The following is a 15,961-nucleotide window of genomic DNA, read 5'->3' on the forward strand; positions in this document are numbered from 1 at the left end:
CAAAAGAACATTTACTCCAAGACTGTAATATTACTTTTGGAACTAGTGTGTGACTAGAATCTCAACCCATTAATAGCTAGGGATAGTATTGGTTACAACAAATAATTAAATAAGTCTGTTTATCAGTGGTTACTACTTCATTGACTGCCCCATTCACTTGAATGCCTGAGTTGGTGTAGTGTTTCTAACACATAGTGTAATACAGGCATACTGTGATGGACTTGGCCAGTTTTTCTGGGGTCAAAGTGTTTTAAATGCAGATTATGAGTTCCTCTCAGAACCCATTGAGATACAGTGTCCATGGATTTGCCAATGGAGTCTCCATGTTTAACAGTACATACAAGTGATTCTTAGGCTGATGACTCCTTTTCCTGTGCAGAGGAATTTGGTGTAGCTGCTGGATTTTCTCCCCTCTTTTGCTGATTCCAGCTTGAGAGATGGGGAATAAAATGACCCACTTGTGAGTCAGCAACGAATGACCTGGGCATGCGTCAGTGAACTCCACTCCCTTTCCATTGGAGGGAGAAGAGCCTTTGTAAAGGAGCATCTACACTCTGATTCTCCTGCAATGTGGGATGCTACTAGGGCCCCACCCCTCAAATCCCATCCACTTGGGTTGGAGAAGCAATGAATTTTTTTTTTTTTACTTATTTGACAGGTAGAGTTATAGACAGTGAGAGAGACAGGCAGAGAAAGGTCTTCCTTCTGTTGGTTCACCCCCCAAATGGCCACTATGGCCAGCGCTGTGCCAATCTGAAGCCAGGAGCCAGGTGCTTCCTATTGGTCTCCCACGTGGGTGCAGGCACCCAATCAACTGGGCCATCCTCCACTACCATCCCCGGGCCACAGCAGAGAGCTGGACTGGAAGAGGAGCAGCCGGGACTACAACCCGGTGCCCATATGGATGCCAGCACCGCAGGCAGAGGATTAGCCAAGTGAGCCACAGCGCTGGCCCCTGAAGCAATGATATTTTTAAATGTTCTCACTCTCTTTTTCTTTTCAAAATAAAATAAAACCTGTCACCTTTCTTATTTTCCTGTAGAATGATAAATTCTCTTTTCTCTGTCAACTTTCCCTCTTTCTGCTAACTCTCTATAAAATTGTTCTGTCTCCTCAAGGTTAATTGTGTTTTTCCTAGAAGATATAAATACATGCGTTGAGCATAGCAAATGTCCTTGCTACTAAACTTTAGTTTTAAGCAAATATTAATTAATTCATTCCAATTAAGGATGTGGCTGTGTGCCCCACTCTCCAGGTGACTAAAACTGCCCTGCTAACCACTCTGCCCTTTTCTTTGTTCTTTATCTTAAGCCAGTCATTAATCATGTCTTCTATTCAGCTGGATTGCGAAGGTAATTTAATTGTGCCATTCATAAGCAATTTTTTACAGTTTTACACCCTTGCCGAATTATAAACTTCTTAAGAAAAGGACCACATGCTATGTTTCTACTTTGTACGATGCTAGATTCTTTCACAATGCCAATATATGCTAGAAAAATATGTATTTTGAAATGAGTTGCACTGAAATTGTGTTTTAAATTTTTTATTTATTTTCACTTTTATTTTAAAGGCAGAGGGACAGAGAGCAGTCTTCCTTTTGTAGGCTTACTCCTCAAATGCCTGCAGTTGCCATGGCTAAACCAGACCAAAGCCAGGAACCCAAAACTCCACCTAGGTCTCCTAGTTGCATGGTACAGATTCAAATACTTAACCCATCATCTGCTGCCTTCTGGGTGCACATTGCAGGAAGCTGGATCAGGAGCTGAGAAGCTGGGACTTGAACTAGGCACTCAGCTATGGGATGTAGCATCCGAAGTGCAACTTAACCTCTGCAGCAAACCTCTCTATTTAAAATGATGCAGATAAATAATTGGTTAAAAATTAGGGAAAGTTTAAAAGTGTAAGAACCAAATTAAAAGAATTTTTAATATGCCACCAAAATCCATCAGTTTTATTATTATTATTTTTAAAACTTCAGGGACAGGATTTTTGTTATAGTGGTTAAAATGCCATGAGACTATCTGGGACTGATACTGGGTTCTGATTCCTCACTTCTTCTTTCTCCTGTTATAGAACCTGAGAGATAGTGGTGATGGTTCATGTAAATTTAAACACCTAAGAATTAACACACAATTATTTAGGTGTTTAAATTTTAACTGAAAAGTGATCCCTGTTAAATATAAGAGTGGGAATAAGAGAGGGAGGAGATGTACAATTTGGGACATGCTCAACTGGACTTGCCCCAAATGGTGGAGTTCTAAACGTGCCAGGGGATTCCAATACAATCCCATCAAGGTGGCATGTACCAATGCCATCTCACTAGTCCAAGTGATCAACTTCAGTTCACAATTGATCACACTGATAGGTCTAAGAGTCAAAGGGATCACACAAAAAAGACTAGTGTCTGCTAATGCTAACTGATAGAATCAAAAAGGGAGAGAACAATCCAACATGGGAAGTGGGATACACAGCAGACTCATAGAATGGCAGATGTCCTAAATAGCACTCTGGCCTCAGAATCAGCCCTTAAGGCATTCGGATCTGGCTGAAGAGCCCATGAGAGTATTTTAGGCATGGAAAGCCAAGACACTCTAGGAAAAAAAAAGAACTAAATGAAAGATCTCCGCGAGTGAGATCCCAGTGGAAAGAACAGGCCATCAAAGAAGGAGGTACCTTTCTCTGAAGGGAGGAGAGAACTTCCACTTTGACTATGACCTTGTCTAAATAAGATCAAAGTTGGTGAACCCAAAAGGCTTCCATAGCCTTTAACTCATGACTAGAGCCTAGGGAGATTACTGACGCCATAAACAAGAGTGTCAAATTGTTAAGTCAACAACAGGAGTCACTGTGTACTTACTTCTCATGTGGGATCTGTCCTTAGTGTGCTGTACATTGTGATTTAATGCTATAACTACTACTGAAACAGTATTATACACTTTGTTTTTCTGTGTGGGTGCAAACTGATGAAATCTTAATGTATACTAAATCGATCTTCTGTATATAAAGAGAATTGAAAATGAATCTTTATGTGAATGGAATGGGAGAGGGAGCGGGAGATGGGAGGGGTGTTAGTGGGAGGGAAGTTATGGGGGGGAAGCCAATGTAATCCATAAACTGTACTTTGGAAATTTATATTTACTAAAAAGAAAGAAATAGCACAATATGAAAGAAAAAAAAAAGAATATATACTTTTGGTCGGCAGCATAGTGGTGCAATGCCTGCATCCCATATTGGCATGGTGGTTTAAGTACTGGCTACTCCACTTCCAGTCCAGCTTCCTTCTAATGCACCTGGAAAGGCAGTGGATAATGGCCCAAGTGTTTGGCTCCTTGTGGCCTATATAAGAAACCCAGATAGAGTTCTTGGCTCTTGGCTTTGGTCCTGGCTGTTGCTGGCATTTGGAGAATGAACCAGCAGATGGAGGATTTCTATCTCTGTCTCTGCCTCCCTTTGTGTCACTCTGCATTTCAAGTAGTTGAAAATAATGAATCAATAAACATTTTTAAAAATGTAAGCCATATCTATTCTATGATTCAGAAATTATAATCAAGGCATTAATTATAATATGTGCATATATGTAGATATATAAAGGTATATATTCACATATTTGGGATATCATTGTATATAATATCAAAATACTTGGAGCAAGCTAAATGTTTATAAATAGACTGTTATGTTACATTTGTGCAGTACAGCTAGGCATCTTCTTTAAAATATAAACCAGTTCCATACTGATGTTGAACAGTCTATAAGGTACAAAAAAATGGATGAAGCAAATTGCACAGTTGAATTTCTATTATACTACCAAAACAAAGCAAAGCAAAATAAAACAAAGCAAAAATGCAAGTACCTGCTTGATTATGCACTGAGTATTTCTTCAATATTCCCATTTCAATAGGAAGTGGAACATTCATTGCTTCTTAGTTGGGGAACTTGCATAGGGGTGGGAGAAAAATGTGCAAAAAAAAAAAAAAAAACCTGAGAGACAGTGGTGATGGTTCATGTAATTGGGTCACTGACACTCATGTGGGAGGCCTGGATTGGGTTCCTAGCTTCTGGCTTTGATTTGGCTCAATCCAGCTGTTGTAGGTGTTTGGGAAGTGAACCAATGGATGGGATAACTATCTGTCTATCTAATCTCCATCTCTATCTCTATCTCTATCTCTATCTCTATCTCTATCTCTATCTCTTTCTCTCTCAAGTAAATAAATAGTATCTGCATAGTTCAAAGAATTTTATTACATTTATTCACTTATGTAATAATCACCATATACAGTTTTAGATTATATCCATCCAAAAATTTCCCCAGTACCCAATTACATCACACTGTAACAAATACACTGATGGAGGCATAACTGGATTCATACTTAGAAGAGGAAAGACATCTCAAAATAAATATTTTCTCCATGGAATTAGGGAAATAAAATGTAAACATCTAAGTCACAACTTTGTAAAAAGGCTAATAGGGTACCCCAAATTACCTCGTATTTCTAATTGTATTTCAGTATAAACAGCTAGGCTTGAAACCTGGCTGTTACTTAATCAACAGAAAGACCCTGTTAATGTTTCTGAATCACTCTCTGTGGTGGAATGAGAAGGCCATACCAAGATGGCTGCTGGCAACGGAGCCTGCCTGGCAACAGGCTGTGATTGGTTAGGGCATAAACTGCTCCTTGACTGGATTGGCTGCCTTGGCTATATAAGCTGCTATACCAACTGAAATAAACGAGTCTGTGGGCTGCTCACCTCTGGCCCGCTTTCGCCCAACTCCCGGTGTCTGTGTGATGACTCTGTGCCTCTTGCCGCCACCATGCTCCTCTTCTCAGAACAAATCAACCTTAACATCTTGTGCCAACGTGACTGAGAGACAGCGTGTCTGACTCAGTGAGGTCCCCCCTTGATTTTGTCAAGTAAGCCCCTTGGAGTTTTGTGTGCTGTTCAGCTTTGTGAGGGTTAGCATAGGACCCCCTCCTATGCCCCTTTCCTTGTCCTTGTCCTCAGTTGAAGTGACCCCAGGTTTGGCACACACTGCCCAGAAGTGTAATGCCACTTCTTGGCTCCTCCTTTTACTTTTGGTTTGCCCCGCGAATTCACATAAGGACTGATCATCCCAGAATTCGGAACCAAGTCATCTTCCCTCACTCGAGAGAGGTGACGTTCTGGAGACACTGTGTGGGCACATGGCCTTGACCTAACGAATCAAGGAAGTCCCCCACTAAGCACAGGACATGCTTACAATCTGACACACCACTGTCTGTTTGTCTAACGTAGGGAACCCCCTGCGGAATGCCATCAACTGCTGAAGTGCTAGGAATTTGTTTTGTTATGGCAGCAGTGCTGTGGGTGTCTTTCCTTTGGCTAAAGTTGGCATGATGCACCACTCTTAAGTGCTCAAATGTGGGAAAGATACCCCCCTCTCAGAAGCCCACACAGATTACCAAACATAGTGAATCTGTGAGTGATAAGAGCCTGTCACTCCAGGCCACTGCCTCACAAGTAACAGTTGATGACTTAGGGAGAGAGAGCTCTGATAGTGAAAAATGACATGATAGCAGACAACGCAGTAATGCCTAGTCAGCCACCCCCCAAATATTCATGGGATGAACTTAGATGATCTAGAAGCAATAACCCATGTGAGATTATCCCATCTGCACCCAGTGAGGATCCTCAATTTGTGGCAGTCTCTGAGCACCCCAGACTCTCAGGGCAGCTGCTAGACACCATCCCACCTGCATGTTTGCTGTTAATCTTGGAGTGGACGCAGAATTCAGGTCCTGGATTCCAACACCTGTAAAAAGGCTTCTGCTAACCAAGGGGCAAGGGTATGCTTGTGTCTTTCCAGAGAATGTGGGACAGCCCATTTGGGTACCAGCCAGAAACATCAAGCCTGCAACTGACAGACAACCAGAACCAGCTGAACAAGACTGAGAGTCCGCCTTGTTAGCAGATGCACCTGCCCTATCATCCTACCCTGAGAAACTGCCCATAGCCACATCTATTAATGCTTTATACCCCCCTAGCTCTGGTCAGCCACTCAAGTGGCCCACAGCCTGTGTGCAGTCATGCCATTCCTGATTACCATTGTTCCTCATTCCTACCCCTATCTGAGCACTTCTGTGATCTCCCATTTTGAGTGCTGGTTAGTCAATGACAGGTAAGATCCCCTGGGGGACAACCTAAGACAAGCACAGCTGCATACGGAGACCACATGGAAATTGGGTCAACAATGGGATGGCCAAGAATCATGCCTCTCGTTGCTCAAAAATAAATGAAAATGGTAAATGTGCGTAGAATGAGAAGGCCAGGCCAAGATCGCTGCTGACAATGGAGCCTGCTTGGCAACAGACTCTGATTGGACGGCTTCGGGAACCACATGGCAAAGGAGCCTGCCTGCCAACAAGTTGTGATTGGTTAGGGCATAAACTGCTCCTTGACTGGATTGGCTGCCTTGCCTATATAAGCTGCTATACCAACTGAAATAAACGAGTCTACAGGCTGCTCACCTCTGGCCCGCTTTCACCTGACTCCCGGGGTCTGTGTGGTGACTCTGCACCTCTTGCCCCCACTTCACTCCTCTCAGAATGAATCCACAGCAACAGCTCTCTTTGCTTTAACTTTCTTGTGTCTAAAGTAGAAGTAATCATCATGCCTTTTCAGGTTGTTATGAAGCTCAACAAGTCAATACTATCTTTGAGGCAGTACCTAGCAAATGGTTATTTTTATTTCTTATGTATATTGCTTTTTTTTTTGCCAACTATTATGGATGGTTGAATAATGGCAAGGGAAAGTACAGAGAGGCTGTGGGTCACTAGTAACAGCTGGCCTTTGAATGTGGAGAACACTTTGAATGTGAGAACACTGGTTCTCAACCCTTTTATCTGACATCAGTATCCTTTCTTATAATGAAGCAGTAATGCTATTGATAGTCAAATATGCCTTCAAAATGTGTTATGTACAACTTTTAATTAGTTCAAACAATCTTTGTCTTCTTACTTAAATAAATGAGAAACCATGCATTTCATATCATGGCCCAGACAGTTTTCTTCTTTTTTCCCTCCAGGTATCCTGTCTCATCCTATGTAATACGTTTCAATGCTATGTTTGCTTAGCTTTAACTAAGACTATAAGAGGCAAGGCTCAATCAAAACAGTTCTAATTGGCTCCAACCATAACCATAACCTCATTTCCCCCATATTGTTAGATAGTTAATTGAACCTGCAGAGTCACCAGCTAAATAGACTGGTTTATGTAAACAGTGAATGTAATTTCCTCCAACATCACCCCTCTGCAGGAGCAGGTGAACGAGATAGGCAGGAGAGAAGATTCTGGGAAGAACTTCAAAAGGTCAATTTGGTTTCAATTATCTGCTCTTGCTAGACCGACATGGGAAAAATATGATTACTTTATTGAAGTGAAGAAAATATATTTGTATACACATAAATCTTTCCAAATCAGAAGAGCGAAAACAATAAATGAAATTATATTTTACACTGTAGGCAAGCTCAGCCAGAATCTGCAGGAATGGACTTCCTATCTTTCCTAGTCTCTCTCCACAACATCTTTCATGATTATTGTCTGTAAGAGCTTAGGGAATTAATCCAGAAATTAGACATTTTCCTTATAATGTTTTCTCATTTGCAATCTTTGCCATATGGGTTTATGTATCTTTCAGGAAAAAAGTAAAAAAATATATAAGAAATTATATGTATTCAGCCTTCACTGACTTGGAATTTATGTAATTTAGATTGGTTACCTGATCTAACTTTGGCAAATCGTGAAAACTCTAAAAGCCTCATTTTTTTCCATCTGTGAAAGGGGTGAAAAATTACAGAAAGTTTACATGAGATTGTGCTCTTTGCTGCATTTTTCCCCTATAAATGAGATAAAACAGCATGAGTATTAAGTTCAAGAAAAATAATTTAGATAGATGTTAAAGAAAAATTGTCTGATTTCTAAAAGTCTCTTTTCTGAAAAGCATTTTTAACATCCAAATTTGCAAACATGGTAATATAAAATCTTCATTGCTAGTTCACTAAACAGGTACTTTCTGTGTAACATTTTCCCATAACATCTGGTTGATCATATTCTACTGTTAAAATATGCCTTGCAATTTTCATGTTTCACAGAGTCATCGTGATCATCACTCACTCAATGCAATTTTGTGAGTCCTCATGATCATTTTCCATGCCTTGCTCTATCAGTTTCAAATTTGCAAATCTAGGTTAAATCACAAACTTCAGTTGTCTTATAGAAAGAATATTCTATCTGTAAATTTTCTGGACGTTATTTTTCTTGGAATTTCTTTAAGCAGAGAAAAACAAAGGTGAGGCAATTATATCCTCTCTCCTAACTCATTATCAATAAAGCACTTTAAGGGTACTAAGTTCTATCACATATTTTAAAAACATTTGAGATCTTCTCTTCACATATTACTTGGTGTCTTGAAAACTTTTCCTTAGAATATTATCCAGTGTATGCCTCTGGAAAGAATCAGTTGTCATGCTATTTATTTTTATCAGCTTGCTGTGAGGCTATCTCTATGCTTTGTATAAGTTATGCTAAATCTCATCTTTCAGGGTTTATACCTAAAATGCTACAAGATGCATTGGACAGAAGGAAGATGATGCTTAATTATGCAGGATGTAATCCATAGTTGTTATAAAATATAGAAGAGGAAATGAGCTACATGCATATAGTAATTAATAAATAAAAGTAGGGGCTGAGCAAGTGATCTTGTATGAGTCATGTTGTAAGTGGAAGGAAATGATATTTCACTGAAGTGTATGATATTTGGAGACGACTTCTTGTAACTTTGGGTGTAAGAGTAGAATGGTGACTGCAGAGTCCCATGTCTGTCAGGATAATCTCTGTGTTGTAAAGATACCTGTGGTCAGTTTCCCAGGTAATATGACTGTTTATCAAACTCTGTGAGCCCCAAAACATCTACACCTGAAAGAGTAAGCCTTATGTCCCAGGGCTGTTACAGCAAAATGGATTTATGACCCACTTGTCTGATTGGTTAGTGATTCCGTCCTTAGCTTCTCCCTGCATATAGATAACATCAAGTATGGGGATATAATATGTCTCCATAATCAATCGTGAAGACTGTAGCTATTACCAGGTATCCTTTGTGATTTTCACTGTAATTGTTGACCACATATAAGTCTGTCACATTTAAACTTGTCTCAATGCATGCACTCATCCTATAAGAAAAGTATAAGACCCATAATCAAATAGAAGTTTGCAAATCAACCACGACAGATTGCTTCCACATTCAAATCCCTGGTTGGACTATTTGAATAAACTTTAACAGTGAGCCTCCAATCAGACTGATTATTTAAGTTGACAGAGGAAAAGAGATATGCTTCCATGGGTCTAATAGGAATTAAATGAACAGATTGGGATTTAAGACATGAGATTACATGCACAAAACTGCTTGTGCTTTTGGCTGAATGTTGAAGAAGACAATTTTTTTAACTTTTTTAATGAGGCAATTCAGTTTTGTGTGATTAACTGGACTTATCCTTTTAACGTATTTTTAATCAACACCTGTTGTATCTGTCACACTAAAAGGCTTTCCTATTCTTCAGGAGGCTTTCTCTCCCCATATCTCCAGGCTGACCCCTTCCACAAGTTGCTAAATAATTATCTTTCTTTCATATTATCCTGATCCTCTGAACATTTTTGGTTGATTGAAGAGTGGGTACCATGTCTGTTTGACCTAGGATGGACCAGTAAGTCTCTTGCCTGCACTAAGACTGTAAGATAAAAACTAGGGAGGTCTTGACAGTCCCAGGCCAAGTGGAATTAGTTGCTATGAAATAAGAGGAGATAATGAAGAACAAAGAAAGCAAAGAGAGGGGAGCATCTTGCTGGGCTTGAGGTTTCTGAGATTCAGTTATGATCCAGCCCTTGTATGTTCTTGGTACATGCATGTATCCCATAACAAACATTCCTTTCCGCTTAAGGAATTTAAAGAGTTTTAAATTTCATTAAAAAGTTATTCTTACATGTTAACATGTTAACAAATGTATGATTGAGTTTACAGTTGAGGTTCATGGACTCTTTTATTTGTGCTTTTCCATAGATTAGGAAATAGCTACCCTTTCAGCCTGATTCAGCTCAATGGATACAGGGATTGTGTGTGTGTGTGTGTGTGTGTGTGTGTGTTTTAAAGATTTATTTATTTTAAAGGCAGCATTATGGAGGGAGGGAGGGAGAGAGAGAGAGAGAGACAGAGAGTAAGGATATTTCATTTGTTGGTTTATTTCCCAGAGAGAGAGAGAGAGAGAGAAGGAGAGAGAGGAGGGATATTTCATTTGTTGGTTTATTTCCCAAATGGTTGCTGGGTCTGGAGTCAGAAACTCCATCAGATCTCCTACCTGAGTGCAGGGGCCCAAGCACTTTTATCATCTTCTGCTACTTTCCTAGGTGCATTAGAGGGAGCTGGATTGGAAGTGGACCAGCTGGGACTTGAACTGCATCTCAGTTCATATGGGATGCTGGCATCTCAGGCAGTGGCTTAACCCACTTCACCCCAGAAGCAGCATCTTAATTACTGTATCAGATACTCACCTCACACAATGAATTTTGACTCAGTGTTTACCTTTCTGTTATTCCTAAAGGGAATACACCCCCAGGAAGAGTGGAGGGGCAGTAGTTCTACTTTGATTACTCTTTGAAGGAGATCTGGCCAGCAACGGGACAGGAGGCTGAGAGAGGCAGTCTGTGTTTAAGTGTGCAGGTTACCTGAAGCCTTAAAAATGTTCCTAGTTAAAGATATATAATAAATCCAAATGTCTCTTTTAGATTTAATTAAATTTTTTTCTAACTGCGAGATAATTTGAGTTACTTTATGAATAGTTGTGTTCCTATTTAGTGTTAGTCTGCTTACAAAATGTAGCTGAATAGGAAACTCAGGTTAACATCTGTAGGAAGGAACATCATTTGCTAAGTTGATGAATTGAGGAGAAATTTTATTAAATTGATGAATTGGATTCTGCTTCGAATTATAGGAGCTCTGTGAAAGCTAAGTAATTCATCTTTGTTTTGGATTAACTATAGAAACGTAACCTTAAGTGGACTCCTGCTGCGAAATGGAAAAAAAAAGGTATGAGGTTAGAATATAGATGGAGACAATTAGCATTTTTCAACTTCATATTGTACACAAGATTTAATTAATGCAGACTGTGTTACTGATATTACATGGCTGGCTTTGATGGATTGTATTGTGACAACTGCATTTGCTCATTGTTTGCCCTGCTCCAGACTTGAGCAAGCCATGCAATTCCTGCTATGACAAAATGGTGTGATACATGTCACCAGCCTTGTGTTTGAAGAAGATCTTATGGGGGGGTAGGATATGAGGTGGAGTTCACTTGCTCTTTCCATATTGTTGTCATTTGACTAACCTGTTCTGTGGTCAGAGATGCTGTTTTAGGATCTGTGGTTATAGCTAACATTGACACTTGGGTAACTTATTTTTAAAGATTTATTTATTTGAAAATAAGGGTGACACAGAAAGGGAAAGGAAGGCAGGAAAGTGGCAAAGAAAGAGAGAGAGATTGGTTTTTCCATCTGTTGGTTCACTTCCCAGGTGGCCACAATGGTTGGGAATAGGCCAGCCCAAAGCCAGGAGCCAGGAACCCCAAATGGGTCCCCCAAAAGGGTGGCAGGGGCCCAAGTACTTGGGCCATCTTCTGCTGCCTTTACAGTATGTTAGCAGGGAGTTGGATTGGAAACAAAGCAACTATGGAACTGGTGCTCCAATATAGAATGCCATTGTAAGAAGTGGAAGCTTAACTTGTTGCACCATAATTCTCTCCTGAGGGTTTTTTTTTTTTTTCAAATTTCATTTATTTATTTTAAAGGGGGATTGACAGGGAGATGGAGAAGAGGAGGGGGAGAGTGACAGTGACAGTGAGAGAGAGAGAGAGATGGAGGGATGGAGGGAGGAGGGAGGGAGAGAGAAGTAGATTTTTTATTTGCTGGTTCACTCCCTGAAAGACTTCAATAGCCAGGGCTTGGCCAGGCCAAAGTCAGGTGTCAAGTGCCAAGAATTGTGTCCAGGCCTCTCTTGTGGGTGACAGGAACCTAAATACTTGAGCCATCATCTGTTGCCTCCCAGACACATTAGCAGGAAACTGGGTTAGAATCAAAGGTACTACTTGATTCTAGGCACAAGAATATAGGATGTGGGCATTCCAAGAAGTAATATAACCTGCTATACCACAACACCTGCTCTGATTCTTGGATTCTTGCACTCAAGATTATTCAGACCAAATAGTTTCAAGCATTTTATTTTTATGTTACTGTTGTCATTTCATTGCTGTGTACTCTCACATTCATCTTCCTTCATGCTTCTACACTGGTATTTTTACATAATGATACTGTTAAGATATTCTTTCTGTTTGATGCTCACATACCAGATGTTTGGATTTAAATTCTACGATGAATGAACCATGGACCATACCATGGTGGATTAAGTAACCCACCAAGTATTCACTTTTTACTAGGTGGAAGGAGGCTAAAATCAAACTGTAGCCTAGGATGTACATTACTAAATTGATGATTCTTTAAGAAGACAGTTGAGTATTACAAGTAAATAGCATGTTTCTTTTTTTTTATTTTTACTTTTGACAGGCAGAGTGGACAGTGAGAGAGAGAGAGACAGAGAGAAAGGTCTTCCTTGGCCGTTGGTTCACCCTCCAATGGCCGCCGCGGCCAGCGCGCTGCGGCCGGCGCACCGCGCTGATCCGAAGGCAGGAGCCAGGTGCTTCTCCTGGTCTCCCGTGGGGTGCAGGGCCCAAGCACTTGGGCCATCCTCTACTGCACTCCCTGGCCACAGCAGAGAGCTGGCCTGGAAGAGGGGCAACCGGGACAGAATCCAGCGCCCCGACCGGGACTGGAACCTGGTGTGCTGGCGCCGCTAGCCAGAGGATTAGCCTATTGAGCCGTGGTGCCGGCCAATAGCATGTTTCTTAAGCTGTATCTTTATATCCTTTATCACTTTGGGTCATTGCATAGCCCATTGACTACACGATGTGCCTTACATCACACTTATTTCACTACTCCATGTCTTCAGCAACAGGGGTGTGGATCTAGCAAGTGGGACATGGCCACTTCAGAGAAATCTTCTTCCTTAAGGTTGAAATTTTGTCACACATTATTTGGTAGTAACATACCTATTAAGGTGTTTTTGATACCCTGAGCTATTTGAAAATTCTGCAAGATGGTTGACAATACTCAGCTACAGTTGAGAACCTGAAAAATCTAGCTTCTATTGTTTTCCTCTCCCCAAATTTTGCATCATGAACATTATTTCATCACTCTCTTTGGCCTTAAGAGCAGCTGGTCTCCCACAAGGATTGATAATATCTGTGTTCTGACTTGTCTTCTGGCCTCCCTGTGAATATCGTAGTTGAAAGTAATCCTGGAGAGAGAAAAGGATATAGACGTCTAGTCAAAGCAATTGAATGTTCCTGTTGGATTTGTTGCATTACATTGGAGCACCAGTGCTCTGTTTGGCCATCCTAGAATTTTCTGTTTATCTTAGTCTGTTTGGGCTGCTAAAATGAAACCCAACAGAACAGGCTCTTTAAACAACAGGCATTTTTGAGGCTGGGAAGTGCATGATCAGGATTCCAGCATGGAAGGTTTCATTCCAAAACCTCTTCTTCTGGCCTGTAGACAGTTGCTATTTCTCTGTGTGCTCAAATATCTATTCTTTGTGTAAAAATGGGGCACGGGGAGACATATAAAGCTTGCTGGGGTCTCTTATTGTAAGGATACCAACCCGTTTTAAGGGGGTTCCATCTTTATGACTTTAATACAATTACCTCCTAAAAATACCATCACACTGTGGCCTGAGCTCCAAACTGAACGTTATGGGGATACACACGTCCATATTATGGTACCGTTTTCTGTCCAGGAAGCCTTTATAGGCAAGTGCAGGGGTCTAAAAAGTGGAACCATACCTTGGGACTAGGTGGGTTTAGACAGGGTATGATGAGAAGGGTTGAAGTGGGAATTGAGTTCTTCGGGAAGTGACCCCTGTAGCTTTTAAAACAACCATCCCCTGCTCATTCCATGCTTTTGTAAAATCCCGTTTGAAGTGGATAAGTCTAGTGAAAAATCAGACTCCAATTAGAAAAGGTTAATAACTCATTCTTCCTCCAAAGAACAAAGTGCTTACAAATGACTCTTTGAAGCTTCATGTTGTGATGGTTCAGATCGAGGCTAGTGAATGGTTTAATTGCTTCATCTGTCACTCACACCCCCCTGCCTGCCCTCCATTCTGTTCCTATTTTCCTCCTCTTCCCCCAACTTGTCTTTCTATGGCCCCTCCTCATTTCACTTCCCATCCACCTGGCAGGCTCTTCTTATTCCTTTTTGCTGATTTAAGTGCCATTCCTTTGCAGGAAGCAATGGCTGGTTGGGTTCTAAATGGGAAATCTACTTGGCATTTCTAATTGCTGCTGTCACTTTCAGTGGAAGATGGTATAGACTCCTTTGATGCAACTTGTCCCATGGAGCTCTTTCTCTCAAAATTGTTTCTTCTGTGTTTGTATTTATCTTAAAAGAGTGACATAACTTTCTCTTAGCTATCCCACAAGAGACTTTCTTTTCCAGTATCACATTTCTGGACTCCCATATCTAACTGCTCATCAAATCATATCAATTTTAGATTCTAATGATTCCTTGTCTCTCATCCAACTACTCTACTTTCATCAGTTTCAATATGATTTTGCTTAAATTTGCATGTTATTATGCCTCTCTAAAAAATCCTATGGTAATGTGTTTTTGTTTTTGTTTCTTGATTCTCACAGGATGAAGTCCAGACTCCACAGGTTGGAACCTAGCGTTCTTCATGATGCAGTCTGTCTGCTTTCTGGCTTCGTATTGTTTGTCTCACTTTTGCTTGTGTAATTTTTGCTTTCACTGCATTGAACTATTTAACATTTCCCCCAAAGCACTGTGCCAAACTCTGTGCCTTTGCATATGGTCGTCCTTCTGCTTGAAATTTTCTTTCTCATTCCATATCAGCAACTCATCTTGAGACTTTAGGACAATGGTCGAATACCTCTTGTCTTGGAAATGTTCCTCCCTTACGATGTCCTTTTCCTTTTCTTCCTTACTTTCTCTACCCACAATGACTTAAGTGCCTCTGCTTTGTATATTACTGTTTATATTATACTAGTTTGTAATCTAGAGTGTTCCTGATGTTTCCACAGGCTGTAAGATGACTGATAACAGGAACATCATTTTGTCCCCTTTTCTTATGGGGACTATCATCCATAAAATATGTTTATTAAGTGAGCAAATAAATGAACTGAATTAATGAGTGTAAAATAAAGAAAAGGTACTATTTGTGTCTAGTGTTATTAAATGGTCAAATATTTTAATTTTTATTATTTTTACATTTTTTTTCTTTCAGTTTTCTATTTCACAGAGAGGGGCTTTTCTTTAGGGAATGAAAGATGGTTGGTGGTGGCTTGCAGAAATTCTAGAGAAAGGAAATGGAGATGAAATACGGTTAAAATAAGCAAATAGTCTTCAGGAGAGAATTCAAACAAAATTACTTTTAAGATTTTAAAAGCTTTCGTTTGATTTGAGCCTTCACTTGTACTCTCTTATTTAAAATCTGCTTAGGTTATAAATTCTAGGAGTGCAGATACTGATCCTCAATGATTTATTTTTTGTGTATGCCTACACATCACCACTAACTCATTCTTATAGTCAATAAACATTTATTGGATGTTTGATCCAAACAGCAATTGGGCATCCCAAAATAAAACATATTCCCTGACCTCAAGTGCCTAGTCTAAAGGAGCAGAAAGATATATATTATTTTTACTTGTTTATTTAGCAACTTCTTTCTCCCATTAATTTGATGAGCTTTACCACTGGAAGATTTATAGGAGTCTGGAATTATCTTTCCCTCTGAGAAAGAAAACAAATC

At 40.1% G+C, this 15,961-nt stretch overlaps 1 long non-coding RNA gene across 23 annotated transcripts in view; it reads left to right on the top strand.

Annotated features, from left to right (window-relative positions):
- LOC149121928 (uncharacterized) overlaps window positions 1-15,961 on the top strand; it is a 352,265-nt gene that overhangs the window by 108,738 nt on the left and 227,566 nt on the right. For 7 of the 23 annotated variants that reach the window (XR_016221587.1, XR_016221585.1, XR_016221594.1 and 4 more), the window contains one exon: window positions 14,829-15,309. The exons of the other annotated variants lie outside the window; for them this stretch is intronic. This is a non-coding gene — a long non-coding RNA (uncharacterized LOC149121928). Of the gene's footprint in view, window positions 1-14,828; window positions 15,310-15,961 lie in introns of those variants that run through there. 23 annotated transcript variants of the gene reach the window in all.

The sequence above is a fragment of the Oryctolagus cuniculus genome, chromosome 15 (genome assembly GCF_051225735.1).
Source record: "Oryctolagus cuniculus isolate XC-2025 breed Fujian yellow rabbit chromosome 15, ASM5122573v1, whole genome shotgun sequence".
In the NCBI taxonomy this organism is placed as follows: Eukaryota; Metazoa; Chordata; class Mammalia; order Lagomorpha; family Leporidae; genus Oryctolagus; species Oryctolagus cuniculus.